Source organism: Stigmatopora nigra, chromosome 4 (assembly GCF_051989575.1).
Source record: "Stigmatopora nigra isolate UIUO_SnigA chromosome 4, RoL_Snig_1.1, whole genome shotgun sequence".
Classification (NCBI taxonomy): domain Eukaryota; kingdom Metazoa; phylum Chordata; class Actinopteri; order Syngnathiformes; family Syngnathidae; genus Stigmatopora; species Stigmatopora nigra.
In genome coordinates this window covers 11722881-11742999 of record NC_135511.1, presented here as the reverse complement: position 1 = coordinate 11742999, position 20119 = coordinate 11722881, and the positions used below count along the sequence as shown (strand labels likewise).

Below are 20119 nucleotides of genomic sequence, written 5' to 3'. Positions count from 1 at the left end.
AAATCTTTGCAGGTACTGGGATTTGAACCCAGGACCAAAGAGGCAGAAGACTGATGACTTAACCACTGGGCCACCACTCTGTGAATGAAGGTAGTAATACTTATACTTTTGTCTCATTCTTTTAACTGAATAATAATTGGAAAATCTTTGCAGGTACTGGGATTTGAACCCAGGACCACAGAGGTGGCAGACTGATGACTTAACCACTGGGCCACCACCCTATGGGAGAAACCAGTAGTACTTGTACTTTTACCTCATTCATTTACCTGAATAATATGTTGGGAAAATATTTGCAGGCACCGGGATTTGAACCCAGAACCACAGAGGTGGCAGACTGATGACTTAACCACTGGGCCACCACCTTGCGGGAGAAAGCAGAAGTACTTGTACTTTTACCTCATTCATTTACCTGAATAATATATTGGGAAAATCTTTGCAGGTACTGGGATTTGAACCCAGGACCACAGAGGTGGCAGACTGATGACTTAACCACTGGGCCACCACTGTGGGAGCATATGTGGTAATACTTATAGTTTTATCTCATTCATTTACCTGAATAATATTTGGAAAATCTTTGCAGGTACTGGGATTTGAACCCAGGACCAAAGAGGGAGAAGACTGATGACTTAACCATTGGGCCACCACTCTTTGAAAGAAGATAGTAATACTTATACTTTTGTCTCATTCTTTTAACTGAATAATATTTGAAAAATGTTTGCAGGCACCGGGATTTGAACCCATGACCACAGAGGTGGAAGACTGATGACTTAACCAGTGGGCCACAACCCTGTTGGAGAAAGGAGTAGTACATTCATTTACCTGAATAATATATTGGGAAAATCTTTGCAGGCACTTGGATTTGAACCCAAGACCAAATAAGTGTGAACTGATGACTTAACCACTGGGCCACCACTCTGTGAGAGAAGGCAGTAATACTTATACTTTTGTCTCATTCTTTTAACTGAATAATATTAGGAAAATCTTTGCAGGTACTGGGATTTGAACCCAGGACCACAGGGGCGGCAGACCGATGACTTAACCACTGGGCCACCACTCTGAGCAAGAAATTGGTAATACTTATACTTTTGTCTCATTCTTTTAACTGAATAATAATTGGAAAATCTTTGCAGGTACTGGGATTTGAACCCAAGACCAAATAAGTGTGAACTGATGACTTAACCACTGGGCCACCACTCTGTGAGAGAAGGCAGTAATACTTATACTTTTGTCTCATTCTTTTAACTGAATAATATTAGGAAAATCTTTGCAGGTACTGGGATTTGAACCCAGGACCACAGGGGCAGCAGACTGATGACTTAACCACTGGGCCACCACTCTGAGCAAGAAATTGGTAATACTTATACTTTTGTCTCATTCTTTTAACTGAATAATAATTGGAAAATCTTTGCAGGTACTGGGATTTGAACCCAGGACCAAAGAGTGGGAAGACTGATGACTTAACCACTGGGTCACCACTCCATGAGAGAAGGCAGTAATAATTATACTTTTGTCTCATTCTTTTAACTGAATAATATTTGGAAAATCTTTGCAGGTACTGGGATTTGAACCCAAGACCACAGGGGCGGCAGACTGATGACATAACCACTGGGCCACCACTCTGTGCAAGAAATTAGTAATACTTATACTTTTGTCTCATTCTTTTAACTGAATAATAATTGGAAAATCTTTGCAGGTACTGGGATTTGGACCCAGGACCAAAGAGTGGGAAGACTGATGACTTAACCACTGGGCCACCACTCTGAGCAAGAAATTGGTAATACTTATACTTTTGTCTCATTCTTTTAACTAAATAATATTTGGAAAATCTTTGCAGGTACTGGGATTTGAACCCAGACCACAGGGGTGGTAGACTGATGACTTAACCACTGGGCCACCACTCTGTGAAAGAAATGTTTGTAATACTTATACTTTTGTCTCATTCTTTTAACTGAATAATAATTGGAAAATCTTTGCAGGTACTGGGATTTGAACCCAGGACCAAAGAGGGTAAAAACTGATGTCTTAACCATTGGGCCACCACTCTGTGAAAGAAGGTAGTAATACTTATACTTTTGTCTCATTCTTTTAACTGAACAATATTTGGAAAATATTTGCAGGCACTGGGATTTGAACCCAGGACCACAGAGGTAGAAGACTGATGACTTAACCACTGGGCCACCACTGTGGGAGCATATGTGGTAATACTTATACTTTTATCTCATTTATTTACCTGAATAATATTTGGAAAATCTTTGAAGGCACCGGGATTTGAACCCAGGACCAGAGAGGAGGAAGACTGATGACTTAACCACTGGGTCACCACTCTGTGAAAGAAGGTAGTAATACTTATACTTTTGTCTCATTCTTTTAACTGAATAATATTTGGAAAATATTTGCAGGCACTGGGATTTGAACCCAGGACCACAGAGGTAGAAGACTGATGACTTAACCAGTGGGCCACCACTCTGTTGAAGAATTGAGTAGTACTTGTACTTTTACCTCATTCATTTACCTGAATAATATATTGGGAAAATCTTTGCAGGCACTTGGATTTGAACCCAAGACCAAAGAAATGGGAAACTGATGACTTAACCACTGGGCCACCACCCTGCAGGAGAAAGCAGTAGTACTTGTACTTTTACCTCATTCATTTACCTGAATAATATATTGGGAAAATCTTGGCAGGCACCGGGAGTTGAACCCGGGACCACAGAGGTGACAGACTGATGACTTAGCCATTGGGCCACCACTCTGTGAGCAAATGTAGTAATACTTATACTTTTATCTCATTCATTTACCTGAATAATATTTGGAAAATCTTTGAAGGCACCGGGATTTGAACCCAGGACCAGAGAGGGGGAGGACTGATGACTTAACCACTGGGTCACCACTCTGTGAAACACGGAAGTAATACTTATACTTTTGTCTCATTCATTTACCTGAATAATATTTGGAAAATATTTGCAGGCACTGGGATTTGAACCAAGGACCACAGAGGTGGAAGACTGATGACTTAACCAGTGGGCCACCACTCTGTTAAAAAATTGAGTAGTACTTGTACTTTTACCTCATTCATTTACCTGAATAATAAATTTGGAAAATCTTTGCAGGCACTTGGATTTGAACCCAAAACCAAAGAAATGGGTAACTGATGACTTAACCATTGGGCCACCACTCTTCAAGATTAAATGGTAGTATTTGTTGTTTTGTCTCTTTTCATTCCCAGAAACATACATAGTACTTTGTGGTACCTTTCAGTGGGACAAGTTAGCAGGATTTGAACCCAGGTCCACAAAGGTGGGAGGCCAATGACTTATTCACTGGACCACAGGCTCTCAAAAGTAGGCAGTAGTATTTATTCTTTTGTCCGTTACAACCATTAGTACAGTAAAGCTATTTTTTGTATAAAAAAAAAACAAGAAACAAAAAAAAACGACATAGTTTAGTAAGGCTTTTTTTCTTCAAAAATCGACATAGTATAGTAAGGCTTATTTCTTCAAAAATCGACATAGTATAGTAAGGCTTTTTTCATCAAAAATGGACATAGTATAGTAAGGCTTTTTTCTTCAAAAAACGACAGAGTATAGTAAGGCTTTTTTCTTCAAAAAACGACATAGTATAGTAAGGCTTTTTTCTTCAAAAAACGACAAAGTATAGTAAGGCTTTTTTCTTTAAAAAAAGGACATAGTATAGTAAGGCTTTTTTCTTCAAAAAACGACATAGTATAGTAAGGCTTTTTTCTTCAAAAAAACGACATAGTATAGTAAGGCTTTTTTCTTAAAAAAAACAACATAGTATAGTAAGGCTTTTTTCTTCAAAAAACGACATAGTATAGTAAGGCTTTCTTCTTCAAAAAACGACGTAGTATAGTAAGGCTTTTTTTTCAAAAAACGACATAGTATAGTAAGGCTTTTTTCTTCAAAAAACGACATAGTATAGTAAGGCTTTTTTCTTCAAAAAACGACATAGTATAGTAAGGCTTTTTTCTTCAAAAAACGACATAGTATAGTAAGGCTTTTTTCTTCAAAAAAACGACATAGTATAGTAAGGCTTTTTTCTTCAAAAAACGACATAGTATAGTAAGGCTTTTTTCTTCAAAAAAACGACATAGTATAGTAAGGCTTTTTTCTTCAAAAAAAACGACAGTATAATAAGGCTTTTTTCTTCAAAAAACGACATAGTATAGTAAGACTTTTTTCTTCAAAAAACGACATAGTATAGTAAGGCTTTTTTCTTCAAAAAACGACATAGTATAGTAAGGCTTTTTTCTTCAAAAAAACGACATAGTATAGTAAGGCTTTTTTCTTAAAAAAAACGACATAGTATAGTAAGGCTTTTTTCTTCAAAAAACAACATAGTTTAGTAAGGCTTTTTTCTTCAAAAAACGACATAGTATAGTAAGGCTTTTTTCTTCAAAAAACGACATAGTATAGTAAGGCTTTTTTCTTCAAAAAACGACATAGTATAGTGAGGCTTTTTTCTTCAAAAAACGACATAGTATAGTAAGGCTTTTTTCTTCAAAAAACGACATAGTATAGTAAGGCTTTTTTCTTAAAAAAAACGACATAGTATAGTAAGGCTTTTTTCTTCAAAAAACGACATAGTATAATAAGGCTTTTTTCTTCAAAAAACGACATAGTATAGTAAGGCTTTTTTCTTCAAAAAACGACATAGTATAGTAAGGCTTTTCCTTCAAAAAAACGACATAGTATAGTAAGGCTTTTTTCTTCAAAAAACGACATAGTATAGTAAGGCTTTTTTCTTCAAAAAACAACAAAGTATAGTAAGGCTTTTTACTTCAAAAAACGACATAGTATAGTAAGGCTTTTTTCTTCAAAAAACGACATAGTATAGTAAGGCTTTTTTCTTCAAAAAACGACATAGTATAGTAAGGCTTTTTTCTTCAAAAAACGACATAGTATAGTAAGGCTTTTTTCTTCAAAAAAACGACATAGTATAGTAAGGCTTTTTTCTTCAAAAAAACGACATAGTATAGTAAGGCTTTTTTCTTCAAAAAAACGACATAGTATAGTAAGGCTTTTTTCCTCAAAAAACGACATAGTATAGTAAGGCTTTTTTCTTCAAAAAACGACATAGTATAGTAAGGCTTTTTTCTTCAAAAAACGACATAGTATAGTAAGGCTTTTTTCCTCAAAAAACGACATAGTATAGTAAGGCTTTTATCTTAAATAAACGACATAGTATAGTAAGGTTTTTTTCTTAAAAAAAACGACATAGTATAGTAAGGCTTTTTTCTTCAAAAAACGACATAGTATAGTAAGGCTTTTTTCTTCAAAAAACGACATAGTATAGTAATGCTTTTTTCTTCAAAAAACGACATAGTATAGTAAGGCTTTTTTCTTCAAAAAACGACATAGTATAGTAATGCTTTTTTCTTTAAAAAAAACGACATAGTATAGTAAGGCTTTTTTCTTCGAAAAAACAACATAGTATAGTAAGGCTTTTTTCTTCAAAAAAACGACATAGTATAGTAAGGCTTTTTTCTTCAAAAAACGACATAGTATAGTAAGGCTTTTTTCTTCAAAAAAACTACATAGTATAATAAGGCTTTTTTCTTCAAAAAACGACATAGTATAGTAAGGCTTTTTTCTTCAAAAAAACGACATAGTATAGTAAGGCTTTTTTCCTCAAAAAACGACATAGTATAGTAAGGCTTTTTTCTTCAAAAAACGACATAGTATAGTAAGGCTTTTTTCTTTTAAAAAAACGACATAGTATAGTAAGGCTTTTTTCTTCAAAAAAACGACATAGTATAGTAAGGCTTTTTTCTTCAAAAAACGACATAGTATAGTAAGGCTTTTTTCTTAAAAAAAACGACATAGTATAGTAAGGCTTTTTTCTTCAAAAAACGACATAGTATAGTAAGGCTTTTTTCTTCAAAAAACGACATAGTATAGTAAGGCTTTTTTCTTCAAAAAACGACATAGTATAGTAAGGCTTTTTTCTTAAAAAAAACGACATAGTATAGTAAGGCTTTTTTCTTCAAAAAAACGACATAGTATAGTAAGGCTTTTTTCTTCAAAAAAACGACATAGTATAGTAAGGCTTTTTTCCTCAAAAAACGACATAGTATAGTAAGGCTTTTTTCTTCAAAAAACGACATAGTATAGTAAGGCTTTTTTCTTAAAAAAAAAACGACATAGTATAGTAAGGCTTTTTTCTTTAAAAAAACGACATAGTATAGTAAGGCTTTTTTCTTCAAAAAACGACATAGTATAGTAAGGCTTTTTTCTTCAAAAAACGACATAGTATAGTAAGGCTTTTTTCTTAAAAAAAACAACATAGTATAGTAAGGCTTTTTTCTTCAAAAAACGACATAGTATAGTAAGGCTTTTTTCTTCAAAAAAACGACATAGTATAGTAAGGCTTTTTTCTTCAAAAAACGACATAGTATAGTAAGGCTTTTTTCTTCAAAAAACGACATAGTATAGTAAGGCTTTTTTCTTCAAAAAAACGACATAGTATAGTAAGGCTTTTTTCTTCAAAAAAACGACATAATATAGTAAGGCTTTTTTCTTCAAAAAACGACATAGTATAGTAAGGCTTTTTTCTTCAAAAAACGACATAGTATAGTAAGGCTTTTTTCTTCAAAAAACGACAAAGTATAGTAAGGCTTTTTACTTCAAAAAACGACATAGTATAGTAAGGCTTTTTTCTTCAAAAAACGACATAGTATAGTAAGGCTTTTTTCTTCAAAAAACGACATAGTATAGTAAGGCTTTTTTCTTCAAAAAACGACATAGTATAGTAAGGCTTTTTTCTTCAAAAAAACGACATAGTATAGTAAGGCTTTTTTCTTCAAAAAACGACATAGTATAGAAAGGCTTTTTTCTTCAAAAAACGACATAGTATGGTAAGGCTTTTTTCTTAAAAAAACGACATAGTATAGTAAGGCTTTTTTCTTCAAAAAACGACATAGTATAGTAAGGCTTTTTTCTTCAAGAAAACGACATAGTATAGTAAGGCTTTTTTCTTCAAAAAACGACATAGTATAGTAAGGCTTTTTTCTTCAAAAAAACGACATAGTATAGTAAGGCTTTTTTCTTCAAAAAACGACATAGTATAGTAAGGCTTTTTTCTTCAAAAAACGACATAGTATAGTAAGGCTTTTTTCTTCAAAAAAACGACATAGTATAGTAAGGCTTTTTTCTTCAAAAAAACGACATAATATAGTAAGGCTTTTTTCTGCAAAAAACGACATAGTATAGTAAGGCTTTTTTCTTCAAAAAACGACATAGTATAGTAAGGCTTTTTTCTTCAAAAAACGACAAAGTATAGTAAGGCTTTTTACTTCAAAAAACGACATAGTATAGTAAGGCTTTTTTCTTCAAAAAACGACATAGTATAGTAAGGCTTTTTTCTTCAAAAAACGACATAGTATAGTAAGGCTTTTTTCTTCAAAAAACGACATAGTATAGTAAGGCTTTTTTCTTCAAAAAAACGACATAGTATAGTAAGGCTTTTTTCTTCAAAAAACGACATAGTATAGAAAGGCTTTTTTCTTCAAAAAACGACATAGTATGGTAAGGCTTTTTTCTTAAAAAAAACGACATAGTATAGTAAGGCTTTTTTCTTCAAAAAACGACATAGTATAGTAAGGCTTTTTTCTTCAAGAAAACGACATAGTATAGTAAGGCTTTTTTCTTCAAAAAACGACACAGTATAGTAAGGCTTTTTTCTTCAAAAAAACGACATAGTATAGTAAGGCTTTTTTCTTTAAAAAAAACGACATAGTATAGTAAGGCTTTTTTCTTCAAAAAACGACATAGTATAGTAAGGCTTTTTTCTTTAAAAAAAACGACATAGTATAGTAAGGCTTTTTTCTTCAAAAAACGACATAGTATAGTAAGGCTTTTTTCTTTTAAAAAAACGACATAGTATAGTAAGGCTTTTTTCTTCGAAAAAACAACATAGTATAGTAAGGCTTTTTTCTTCAAAAAAACGACATAGTATAGCAAGGCTTTTTTCCTCAAAAAACGACATAGTATAGTAAGGCTTTTTTCTTCAAAAAACAACATAGTATAGTAAGGCTTTTTTCTTAAAAAAAACGACATAGTATAGTAAGGCTTTTTTCTTCAAAAAAACGACATAGTATAGTAAGGCTTTTTTCTTCAAAAAAACGACATAGTATAGTAAGGCTTTTTTCTTCAAAAAACGACATAGTATAGTAAGGCTTTTTTCTTTAAAAAAAACGACATAGTATAGTAAGGCTTTTTTCTTCAAAAAACGACATAGTATAGTAAGGCTTTTTTCTTCAAAAAAACGACATAGTATAGTAAGGCTTTTTTCCTCAAAAAACGACATAGTATAGTAAGGCTTTTTTCTTCAAAAAACGACATAGTATAGTAAGGCTTTTTTCTTTAAAAAAAACGACATAGTATAGTAAGGCTTTTTTCTTCAAAAAAACGACATAGTATAGTAAGGCTTTTTTCTTCAAAAAACGACAAAGTATAGTAAGGCTTTTTACTTCAAAAATCGACATAGTATAGTAAGGCTTTTTTTCTTCAAAAAACGACACAGTATAGTAAGGCTTTTTTCTTCAAAAAACGACATAAAAAGCCTTACTATACTATGTCGTTTTTTGAAGAAAAAAGCCTTACTATACTATGTCGTTTTTTGAAGAAAAAAGCCTTACTATACTATGTCGTTTTTTGAAGTAAAAAGCCTTACTATACTTTGTCGTTTTTTGAAGAAAAAAGCCTTACTATACTATGTCGTTTTTTGAAGAAAAAAGCCTTACTATACTATGTCGTTTTTTGAAGAAAAAAGCCTTACTATATTATGTCGTTTTTTTGAAGAAAAAAGCCTTACTATACTATGTCGTTTTTTTGAAGAAAAAAGCCTTACTATACTATGTCGTTTTTTGAAGAAAAAAGCCTTACTATACTATGTCGTTTTTTGAAGAAAAAAGCCTTACTATACTATGTCGTTTTTTTGAAGAAAAAAGCCTTACTATACTATGTCGTTTTTTGAAGAAAAAAGCCTTACTATACTATGTCGTTTTTTTTAAGAAAAAAGCCTTACTATACTATGTCGTTTTTTTAAAGAAAAAAGCCTTACTATACTATGTCGTTTTTTGAAGAAAAAAGCCTTACTATACTATGTTGTTTTTTGAGGAAAAAAGCCTTACTATACTATGTCGTTTTTTGAAGAAAAAAGCCTTACTATACTATGTCGTTTTTTTGAAGAAAAAAGCCTTACTATACTATGTCGTTTTTTTGAAGAAAAAAGCCTTACTATACTATGTCGTTTTTTGAAGAAAAAAGCCTTACTATACTATGTCGTTTTTTGAAGAAAAAAGCCTTACTATACTATGTCGTTTTTTGAAGAAAAAAGCCTTACTATACTATGTCGTTTTTTTGAAGAAAAAAGCCTTACTATACTATGTCGTTTTTTGAAGAAAAAAGCCTTACTATACTATGTCGTTTTTTGAAGAAAAAAGCCTTACTATACTATGTCGTTTTTTGAAAAAAAAGCCTTACTATACTATGTCGTTTTTTTGAAGAAAAAAGCCTTACTATACTATGTTGTTTTTTGAGGAAAAAAGCCTTACTATACTATGTCGTTTTTTGAAGAAAAAAGCCTTACTATACTATGTCGTTTTTTTGAAGAAAAAAGCCTTACTATACTATGTCGTTTTTTTGAAGAAAAAAGCCTTACTATACTATGTCGTTTTTTGAAGAAAAAAGCCTTACTATACTATGTCGTTTTTTGAAGAAAAAAGCCTTACTATACTATGTCGTTTTTTGAAGAAAAAAGCCTTACTATACTATGTCGTTTTTTTGAAGAAAAAAGCCTTACTATACTATGTCGTTTTTTGAAGAAAAAAGCCTTACTATACTATGTCGTTTTTTTTAAGAAAAAAGCCTTACTATACTATGTCGTTTTTTTTAAGAAAAAAGCCTTACTATACTATGTCGTTTTTTGAAGAAAAAAGCCTTACTATACTATGTCGTTTATTGAGGAAAAAAGCCTTACTATACTATGTCGTTTTTTTGAAGAAAAAAGCCTTACTATACTATGTCGTTTTTTTGAAGAAAAAAGCCTTACTATACTATGTCGTTTTTTTGAAGAAAAAAGCCTTACTATACTATGTTGTTTTTTGAAGAAAAAAGCCTTACTATTCTATGTCGTTTTTTGAAGAAAAAAGCCTTATTATACTATGTAGTTTTTTTGAAGAAAAAAGCCTTACTATACTATGTCGTTTTTTGAAGAAAAAAGCCTTACTATACTATGTCGTTTTTTGAAGAAAAAAGCCTTACTATACTATGTCGTTTTTTTGAAGAAAAAAGCCTTACTATACTATGTTGTTTTTTCGAAGAAAAAAGCCTTACTATACTATGTCGTTTTTTTTAAAGAAAAAAGCCTTACTATACTATGTCGTTTTTTGAAGAAAAAAGCCTTGCTATACTATGTCATTTTTTTAAAGAAAAAAGCCTCACTATACTATGTCGTTTTTTGAAGAAAAAAGCCTTACTATACTATGTCGTTTTTTTTTTAAGAAAAAAGCCTTACTATACTATGTCGTTTTTTTGAAGAAAAAAGCCTTACTATACTGTGTCGTTTTTTGAAGAAAAAAGCCTTACTATACTATGTCGTTTTTTGAAGAAAAAAGCCTTACTATACTATGTCGTTTTTTGAAGAAAAAAGCCTTACTATACTATGTCGTTTTTTTTGAAGAAAAAAGCCTTACTATACTATGTCGTTTTTTGAAGAAAAAAGCCTTACTATACTATGTCGTTTTTTTTAAAGAAAAAAGCCTTACTATACTATGTCGTTTTTTTGAAGAAAAAAGCCTTACTATACTGTGTCGTTTTTTGAAGAAAAAAGCCTTACTATACTATGTCGTTTTCTTGAAGAAAAAAGCCTTACTATACTATGTCGTTTTTTGAAGAAAAAAGCCTTACTATACTATGTCGTTTTTTTTAAGAAAAAAGCCTTACCATACTATGTCGTTTTTTGAAGAAAAAAGCCTTTCTATACTATGTCGTTTTTTGAAGAAAAAAGCCTTACTATACTATGTCGTTTTTTTGAAGAAAAAAGCCTTACTATACTATGTCGTTTTTTGAAGAAAAAAGCCTTACTATACTATGTCGTTTTTTGAAGAAAAAAGCCTTACTATACTATGTCGTTTTTTGAAGAAAAAAGCCTTACTATACTATGTCGTTTTTTGAAGTAAAAAGCCTTACTATACTTTGTCGTTTTTTGAAGAAAAAAAGCCTTACTATACTCAGTGTTCTCGTTACCTCTGCGTCCTGCGTCTGATACGCACAGCTTTTCTTCCAGACGCACAATTTCAAGTAATGTGCTTTTTTCGGACGCAAAGAAATTTTTATCAAAAAAAAAAAAACCAAAACACATATATATCCGATAGCAAACAAATTTATTCCACATAATCTTTGCGAAATAATTCTCGCGTGAACGAGACTAGCAGACACTAGCAGACGAAGGAGAGGAAGCGATCGCAAGAGTTTCGTAATAGTGTAAGAAAGATAAAAAATGTTTCAGAAAAAGCAAAACAGTCTGGATAGTTATTTCGCAGTTAAAAATACAACTAGTAAGAAAAGAACTGCAGAAGATTCGATCGATGATCATGAAGCAAAACGGGGTAAGCAAGGAAAAATACGCACATTTCAAAAGACTTGGTTGCAGCTGTTCGCGTGGTTACGATATGACGAGGAAAATAATTTCATGTACTGTGCTGTTTGTACGGATAACAAGCAGGTAAATGGATTGATTGCGGCAGCTAAATGCACGAATTTTCAAAAATGCACCCTGGATAGACACATAGTTTTGCCCGGACACAAGTTGGCACTGGAAATTCCCACATTGCGAAATAACAAGAAAAAAATCGAACAAAAGGCATCAGCAACAAAAGACAAAGTAGTTACAGCTTTATTGAAAGTTGTACATTGGATGTCCATGGAAGATATACCGTTCAGCGAGTTTAGCAGCATAATAAACCTGATGCATGAGCTTGGTGTCGCTGACTTGGATATTTTGAAAAAACACAAAATTAATTACGAATCTTACTTTACGTTGTGAGAGAGGTTTTTCTGTGCAGAACAGAATCCTCACAAAGAAAAGAAACAGGCTGCAAGTGGAAACTCAGCACAAATTGATGGTAGTGCAGCTGGCTAAAAGTGTGAACCATCAAAAGGCCCTGGAAAAGTGGAAAGGCTGCAAAGAGAGGAGGATCTACGAGCTGAAAGACTAGTACAATGATAAATAAACCCTAACCCTAAACCATATAATAAATAAATTAAATCTGAATGTTTATATATCGTTGTTTATGTTTTATTTGCATCCGTAGTATGTTGGGACTCGTGACAAGTTTCCTGGGACGCACAGTTTTCAGACAAGCGAATCCCTGGGACTCGCAGTGTGCCAATTGTAAAATTATCACTGTATACTATGTCGTTTTTTGAAGAAAAAAGCCTTACTATACTATGTCGTTTTTTGAAGAAAAAAGCCTTACTATACTATGTCATTTTTTTGAAGAAAAAAGCCTTACTATACTATGTCGTTTTTTTGAAGAAAAAAGCCTTACTATACTATGTCGTTTTTTGAAGAAAAAAGCCTTACTATACTATGTCGTTTTTTGAAGAAAAAAGCCTTACTATACTATGTCGTTTTTTTGAAGAAAAAAGCCTTACTATACTATGTCGTTTTTTGAAGAAAAAAGCCTTACTATACTATGTCGTTTTTTTTAAGAAAAAAGCCTTACTATACTATGTCGTTTTTTTTAAGAAAAAAGCCTTACTATACTATGTCGTTTTTTGAAGAAAAAAGCCTTACTATACTATGTTGTTTTTTGAGGAAAAAAGCCTTACTATACTATGTCGTTTTTTGAAGAAAAAAGCCTTACTATACTATGTCGTTTTTTTGAAGAAAAAAGCCTTACTATACTATGTCGTTTTTTTGAAGAAAAAAGCCTTACTATACTATGTCGTTTTTTGAAGAAAAAAGCCTTACTATACTATGTCGTTTTTTGAAGAAAAAAGCCTTACTATACTATGTCGTTTTTTGAAGAAAAAAGCCTTACTATACTATGTCGTTTTTTTGAAGAAAAAAGCCTTACTATACTATGTCGTTTTTTGAAGAAAAAAGCCTTACTATACTATGTCGTTTTTTTTAAGAAAAAAGCCTTACTATACTATGTCGTTTTTTTTAAGAAAAAAGCCTTACTATACTATGTCGTTTTTTGAAGAAAAAAGCCTTACTATACTATGTCGTTTTTTGAGGAAAAAAGCCTTACTATACTATGTCGTTTTTTTGAAGAAAAAAGCCTTACTATACTATGTCGTTTTTTTTGAAGAAAAAAGCCTTACTATACTATGTCGTTTTTTTGAAGAAAAAAGCCTTACTATACTATGTTGTTTTTTGAAGAAAAAAGCCTTACTATACTATGTCGTTTTTTGAAGAAAAAAGCCTTATTATACTATGTAGTTTTTTGAAGAAAAAAGCCTTACTATACTATGTCGTTTTTTGAAGAAAAAAGCCTTACTATACTATGTCGTTTTTTGAAGAAAAAAGCCTTACTATACTATGTCGTTTTTTTGAAGAAAAAAGCCTTACTATACTATGTTGTTTTTTCGAAGAAAAAAGCCTTACTATACTATGTCGTTTTTTTTAAAGAAAAAAGCCTTACTATACTATGTCGTTTTTTGAAGAAAAAAGCCTTACTATACTATGTCGTTTTTTTTAAAGAAAAAAGCCTTACTATACTATGTCGTTTTTTGAAGAAAAAAGCCTTACTATACTATGTCGTTTTTTTTTAAGAAAAAAGCCTTACTATACTATGTCGTTTTTTTGAAGAAAAAAGCCTTACTATACTGTGTCGTTTTTTGAAGAAAAAAGCCTTACTATACTATGTCGTTTTTTGAAGAAAAAAGCCTTACTATACTATGTCGTTTTTTTGAAGAAAAAAGCCTTACCATACTATGTCGTTTTTTGAAGAAAAAAGCCTTTCTATACTATGTCGTTTTTTGAAGAAAAAAGCCTTACTATACTATGTCGTTTTTTTGAAGAAAAAAGCCTTACTATACTATGTCGTTTTTTGAAGAAAAAAGCCTTACTATACTATGTCGTTTTTTGAAGAAAAAAGCCTTACTATACTATGTCGTTTTTTGAAGTAAAAAGCCTTACTATACTTTGTCGTTTTTTGAAGAAAAAAGCCTTACTATACTATGTCGTTTTTTGAAGAAAAAAGCCTTACTATACTATGTCGTTTTTTGAAGTAAAAAGCCTTACTATACTTTGTCGTTTTTTGAAGAAAAAAGCCTTACTATACTATGTCGTTTTTTGAAGAAAAAAGCCTTACTATACTATGTCGTTTTTTGAAGAAAAAAGCCTTACTATACTATGTCGTTTTTTTGAAGAAAAAAGCCTTACTATACTATGTCGTTTTTTGAAGAAAAAAGCCTTACTATACTATGTCGTTTTTTTTAAGAAAAAAGCCTTACTATACTATGTCGTTTTTTTTTAAGAAAAAAGCCTTACTATACTATGTCGTTTTTTGAAGAAAAAAGCCTTACTATACTATGTTGTTTTTTGAGGAAAAAAGCCTTACTATACTATGTCGTTTTTTGAAGAAAAAAGCCTTACTATACTATGTCGTTTTTTTGAAGAAAAAAGCCTTACTATACTATGTCGTTTTTTTGAAGAAAAAAGCCTTACTATACTATGTCGTTTTTTGAAGAAAAAAGCCTTTCTATACTATGTCGTTTTTTGAAGAAAAAAGCCTTACTATACTATGTCGTTTTTTTGAAGAAAAAAGCCTTACTATACTATGTCGTTTTTTGAAGAAAAAAGCCTTACTATACTATGTCGTTTTTTTAAGAAAAAAGCCTTACTATACTATGTCGTTTTTTTTAAGAAAAAAGCCTTACTATACTATGTCGTTTTTTGAAGAAAAAAGCCTTACTATACTATGTCGTTTTTTGAGGAAAAAAGCCTTACTATACTATGTCGTTTTTTTGAAGAAAAAAGCCTTACTATACTATGTCGTTTTTTTGAAGAAAAAAGCCTTACTATACTATGTCGTTTTTTTGAAGAAAAAAGCCTTACTATACTATGTTGTTTTTTGAAGAAAAAAGCCTTACTATACTATGTCGTTTTTTGAAGAAAAAAGCCTTATTATACTATGTAGTTTTTTTGAAGAAAAAAGCCTTACTATACTATGTCGTTTTTTGAAGAAAAAAGCCTTACTATACTATGTCGTTTTTTGAAGAAAAAAGCCTTACTATACTATGTCGTTTTTTTGAAGAAAAAAGCCTTACTATACTATGTTGTTTTTTCGAAGAAAAAAGCCTTACTACACTATGTCGTTTTTTTTAAAGAAAAAAGCCTTACTATACTATGTCGTTTTTTGAAGAAAAAAGCCTTACTATACTATGTCGTTTTTTTTAAAGAAAAAAGCCTTACTATACTATGTCGTTTTTTGAAGAAAAAAGCCTTACTATACTATGTCGTTTTTTTTTAAGAAAAAAGCCTTACTATACTATGTCGTTTTTTTGAAGAAAAAAGCCTTACTATACTGTGTCGTTTTTTGAAGAAAAAAGCCTTACTATACTATGTCGTTTTTTGAAGAAAAAAGCCTTACTATACTATGTCGTTTTTTTGAAGAAAAAAGCCTTACCATACTATGTCGTTTTTTGAAGAAAAAAGCCTTTCTATACTATGTCGTTTTTTGAAGAAAAAAGCCTTACTATACTATGTCGTTTTTTTGAAGAAAAAAGCCTTACTATACTATGTCGTTTTTTGAAGAAAAAAGCCTTACTATACTATGTCGTTTTTTGAAGAAAAAAGCCTTACTATACTATGTCGTTTTTTGAAGAAAAAAGCCTTACTATACTATGTCGTTTTTTGAAGTAAAAAGCCTTACTATACTTTGTCGTTTTTTGAAGAAAAAAGCCTTACTATACTATGTCGTTTTTTGAAGAAAAAAGCCTTACTATACTATGTCGTTTTTTGAAGAAAAAAGCCTTACTATACTATGTCGTTTTTTGAAGAAAAAAGCCTTACTATACTATGTCGTTTTTTTGAAGAAAAAAGCCTTACTATACTATGTCGTTTTTTGAAGAAAAAAGCCTTACTATACTATGTCGTTTTTTGAAGAAAAAAGCCTTACTATACTATGTCGTTTTTTTGAAGAAAAAAGCCTTACTATACTATGTCGTTTTTTGAAGAAAAAAGCCTTACTATACTATGTCGTTTTTTGAGGAAAAAAGCCTTACTATACTATGTCGTTTTTTTGAAGAAAAAAGCCTTACTATACTATGTCGTTTTTTTGAAGAAAAAAGCCTTACTATACTATGTCGTTTTTTGAAGAAAAAAGCCTTACTATACTATGTCGTTTTTTGAAGAAAAAAGCCTTACTATACTATGTCGTTTTTTGAAGAAAAAAGCCTTACTATACTATGTCGTTTTTTTGAAGAAAAAAGCCTTACTATACTATGTCGTTTTTTTTAAGAAAAAAGCCTTACTATACTATGTCGTTTTTTTTAAAGAAAAAAGCCTTACTATACTATGTCGTTTTTTGAAGAAAAAAGCCTTACTATACTATGTCGTTTTTTGAGGAAAAAAGCCTTACTATACTATGTCGTTTTTTTGAAGAAAAAAGCCTTACTATACTATGTCGTTTTTTTGAAGAAAAAAGCCTTACTATACTATGTCGTTTTTTTGAAGAAAAAAGCCTTACTATACTATGTCGTTTTTTGAAGAAAAAAGCCTTACTATACTATGTCGTTTTTTGAAGAAAAAAGCCTTATTATACTATGTAGTTTTTTTGAAGAAAAAAGCCTTACTATACTTTGTCGTTTTTTGAAGAAAAAAGCCTTACTATACTATGTCGTTTTTTGAAGAAAAAAGCCTTACTATACTATGTCGTTTTTTGAAGAAAAAAGCCTTACTATACTATGTCGTTTTTTGAAGAAAAAAGCATTACTACACTATGTCGTTTTTTGAAGAAAAAAGCCTTACTATACTATGTCGTTTTTTGAAGAAAAAAGCCTTACTATACTGTCGTTTTTTTTAAGAAAAAAACCTTACTATACTATGTCGTTTATTTAAGATAAAAGCCTTACTATACTATGTCGTTTTTTGAAGAAAAAAGCCTTACTATACTATGTCGTTTTTTTGAAGAAAAAAGCCTTACTATACTATGTCGTTTTTTTGAAGAAAAAAGCCTTACTATACTATGTCGTTTTTTTGAAGAAAAAAGCCTTACTATACTATGTCGTTTTTTGAAGAAAAAAGCCTTACTATACTATGTCGTTTTTTGAAGAAAAAAGCCTTACTATACTATGTCGTTTTTTGAAGAAAAAAGCCTTACTATACTATGTCGTTTTTTTGAAGAAAAAAGCCTTACTATACTATGTCGTTTTTTGAAGAAAAAAGCCTTACTATACTATGTTGTTTTTTTAAGAAAAAAGCCTTACTATACTATGTCGTTTTTTTTAAAGAAAAAAGCCTTACTATACTATGTCGTTTTTTGAAGAAAAAAGCCTTACTATACTATGTCGTTTTTTGAGGAAAAAAGCCTTACTATACTATGTCGTTTTTTTGAAGAAAAAAGCCTTACTATACTATGTCGTTTTTTTTAAGAAAAAAGCCTTACTATACTATGTCGTTTTTTTTAAAGAAAAAAGCCTTACTATACTATGTCGTTTTTTGAAGAAAAAAGCCTTACTATACTATGTCGTTTTTTGAGGAAAAAAGCCTTACTATACTATGTCGTTTTTTTGAAGAAAAAAGCCTTACTATACTATGTCGTTTTTTTGAAGAAAAAAGCCTTACTATACTATGTCGTTTTTTTGAAGAAAAAAGCCTTACTATACTATGTCGTTTTTTGAAGAAAAAAGCCTTACTATACTATGTCGTTTTTTGAAGAAAAAAGCCTTATTATACTATGTAGTTTTTTTGAAGAAAAAAGCCTTACTATACTATGTCGTTTTTTGAAGAAAAAAGCCTTACTATACTATGTCGTTTTTTGAAGAAAAAAAGCCTTACTATACTGTCGTTTTTTGAAGAAAAAAGCCTTACTATACTATGTCGTTTTTTGAAGAAAAAAGCATTACTATACTATGTCGTTTTTTGAAGAAAAAAGCCTTACTATACTATGTCGTTTTTTGAAGAAAAAAGCCTTACTATACTATGTCGTTTTTTTTAAGAAAAAAACCTTACTATACTATGTCGTTTATTTAAGATAAAAGCCTTACTATACTATGTCGTTTTTTGAAGAAAAAAGCCTTACTATACTATGTCGTTTTTTGAGGAAAAAAGCTTTACTATACTATGTCGTTTTTTGAAGAAAAAAGCCTTACTATACTATGTCGTTTTTTGAAGAAAAAAGCCTTACTATACTATGTCGTTTTTTGAGGAAAAAAGCCTTACTATACTATGTCGTTTTTTTGAAGAAAAAAGCCTTACTATACTATGTCGTTTTTTTGAAGAAAAAAGCCTTACTATACTATGTCGTTTTTTTGAAGAAAAAAGCCTTACTATACTATGTCGTTTTTTGAAGAAAAAAGCCTTACTATACTATGTCGTTTTTTGAAGAAAAAAGCCTTACTATACTATGTCGTTTTTTGAAGAAAAAAGCCTTACTATACTATGTCGTTTTTTTGAAGAAAAAAGCCTTACTATACTATGTCGTTTTTTGAAGAAAAAAGCCTTACTATACTATGTCGTTTTTTTAAAGAAAAAAGCCTTACTATACTATGTCGTTTTTTTTAAAGAAAAAAGCCTTACTATACTATGTCGTTTTTTGAAGAAAAAAGCCTTACTATACTATGTCGTTTTTTGAGGAAAAAAGCCTTACTATACTATGTCGTTTTTTTGAAGAAAAAAGCCTTACTATACTATGTCGTTTTTTTGAAGAAAAAAGCCTTACTATACTATGTCGTTTTTTTGAAGAAAAAAGCCTTACTATACTATGTCGTTTTTTGAAGAAAAAAGCCTTACTATACTATGTCGTTTTTTGAAGAAAAAAGCCTTATTATACTATGTAGTTTTTTTGAAGAAAAAAAGCCTTACTATACTATGTCGTTTTTTGAAGAAAAAAGCCTTACTATACTATGTCGTTTTTTGAAGAAAAAAGCCTTACTATACTATGTCGTTTTTTGAAGAAAAAAGCCTTACTATACTATGTCGTTTTTTGAAGAAAAAAGCCTTACTATACTATGTCGTTTTTTGAAGAAAAAAGCATTACTATACTATGTCGTTTTTTGAAGAAAAAAGCCTTACTATACTATGTCGTTTTTTGAAGGAAAAAGCCTTACTATACTATGTCGTTTTTTTTTAAGAAAAAAACCTTACTATACTGTCGTTTTTTTAAGATAAAAGCCTTACTATACTATGTCGTTTTTTGAAGAAAAAAGCCTTACTATACTATGTCGTTTTTTGAAGAAAAAAGCCTTACTATACTATGTTGTTTTTTTGAAGAAAAAAGCCTTACTATACTATGTCGTTTTTTGAAGAAAAAAGCCTTACTATACTATGTCGTTTTTTTTAAGAAAAAAGCCTTACTATACTATGTCGTTTTTTGAAGAAAAAAGCCTTACTATACTATGTCGTTTTTTGAAGTAAAAAGCCTTACTATACTTTGTCGTTTTTTGAAGAAAAAAGCCTTACTATACTATGTCGTTTTTTGAAGAAAAAAGCCTTACTATACTATGTCGATTTTTGAAGAAAAAAGACTTTTTTCTTCTTCTGGAAAATCTTTGCAGGTACTGGGATTTGAACCCAGGACCAAAGAGGTGGTAGACTGATGACTTAGCCACTGGACCACCACCCTGTAAGCAAAGCTAGTAATACTTATACTTTTATCTCATTCATTTTCTTGAATAATATTTTGAAAATCTTTGCAGGCATTGGGATTTGAACCCAGGACCACAGAGGTGGCAGACTGATGACTTATCCACTGGGCCACCACCCTGTAATTAAAGTTAGTAATACTTATAGTTTTATCTTATTCATTTTCTTGAATAATATTTTGAAAATCTTTGCAGGCACTGGGAATTGAACCCAGGACCACAGAGTTGGCAGACTGATGACTTATCCACTGGGCCACCACCCTGTAATTAACAGTAGTCAT

The 20119-nt window shown here is 30.8% G+C and overlaps 2 long non-coding RNA genes across 4 annotated transcripts; both read left to right on the top strand.

Moving 5' to 3' along the window:
- The first annotated feature begins 1138 nt into the window (after window positions 1-1138).
- Window positions 1139-1490, top strand: LOC144195067 (uncharacterized). The gene is made up of 3 exons (XR_013326042.1): window positions 1139-1197; window positions 1271-1351; window positions 1412-1490. It is a non-coding gene; the product is annotated as an uncharacterized LOC144195067 (long non-coding RNA).
- Window positions 1491-1976: 486 nt separating this feature from the next.
- Window positions 1977-20109, top strand: LOC144195454 (uncharacterized). Of its 3 annotated transcripts, XR_013326090.1 has the most exons (13): window positions 1977-2054; window positions 2118-2198; window positions 2259-2336; window positions 2400-2429; window positions 2543-2623; window positions 2686-2753; window positions 2827-2907; window positions 2968-3020; window positions 3111-3191; window positions 3259-3341; window positions 19752-19819; window positions 19893-19969; window positions 20034-20109. It is a non-coding gene; the product is annotated as an uncharacterized LOC144195454 (long non-coding RNA). The 3 variants fall into 3 exon arrangements; XR_013326089.1 differs by having other exon boundaries at window positions 2543-2753; XR_013326088.1 differs by lacking the exons at window positions 1977-2054; window positions 2118-2198; window positions 2259-2336; ... (5 more) ...; window positions 3111-3191; window positions 3259-3341 and adding an exon at window positions 11310-11629.
- The last annotated feature ends 10 nt before the right edge of the window (window positions 20110-20119 follow it).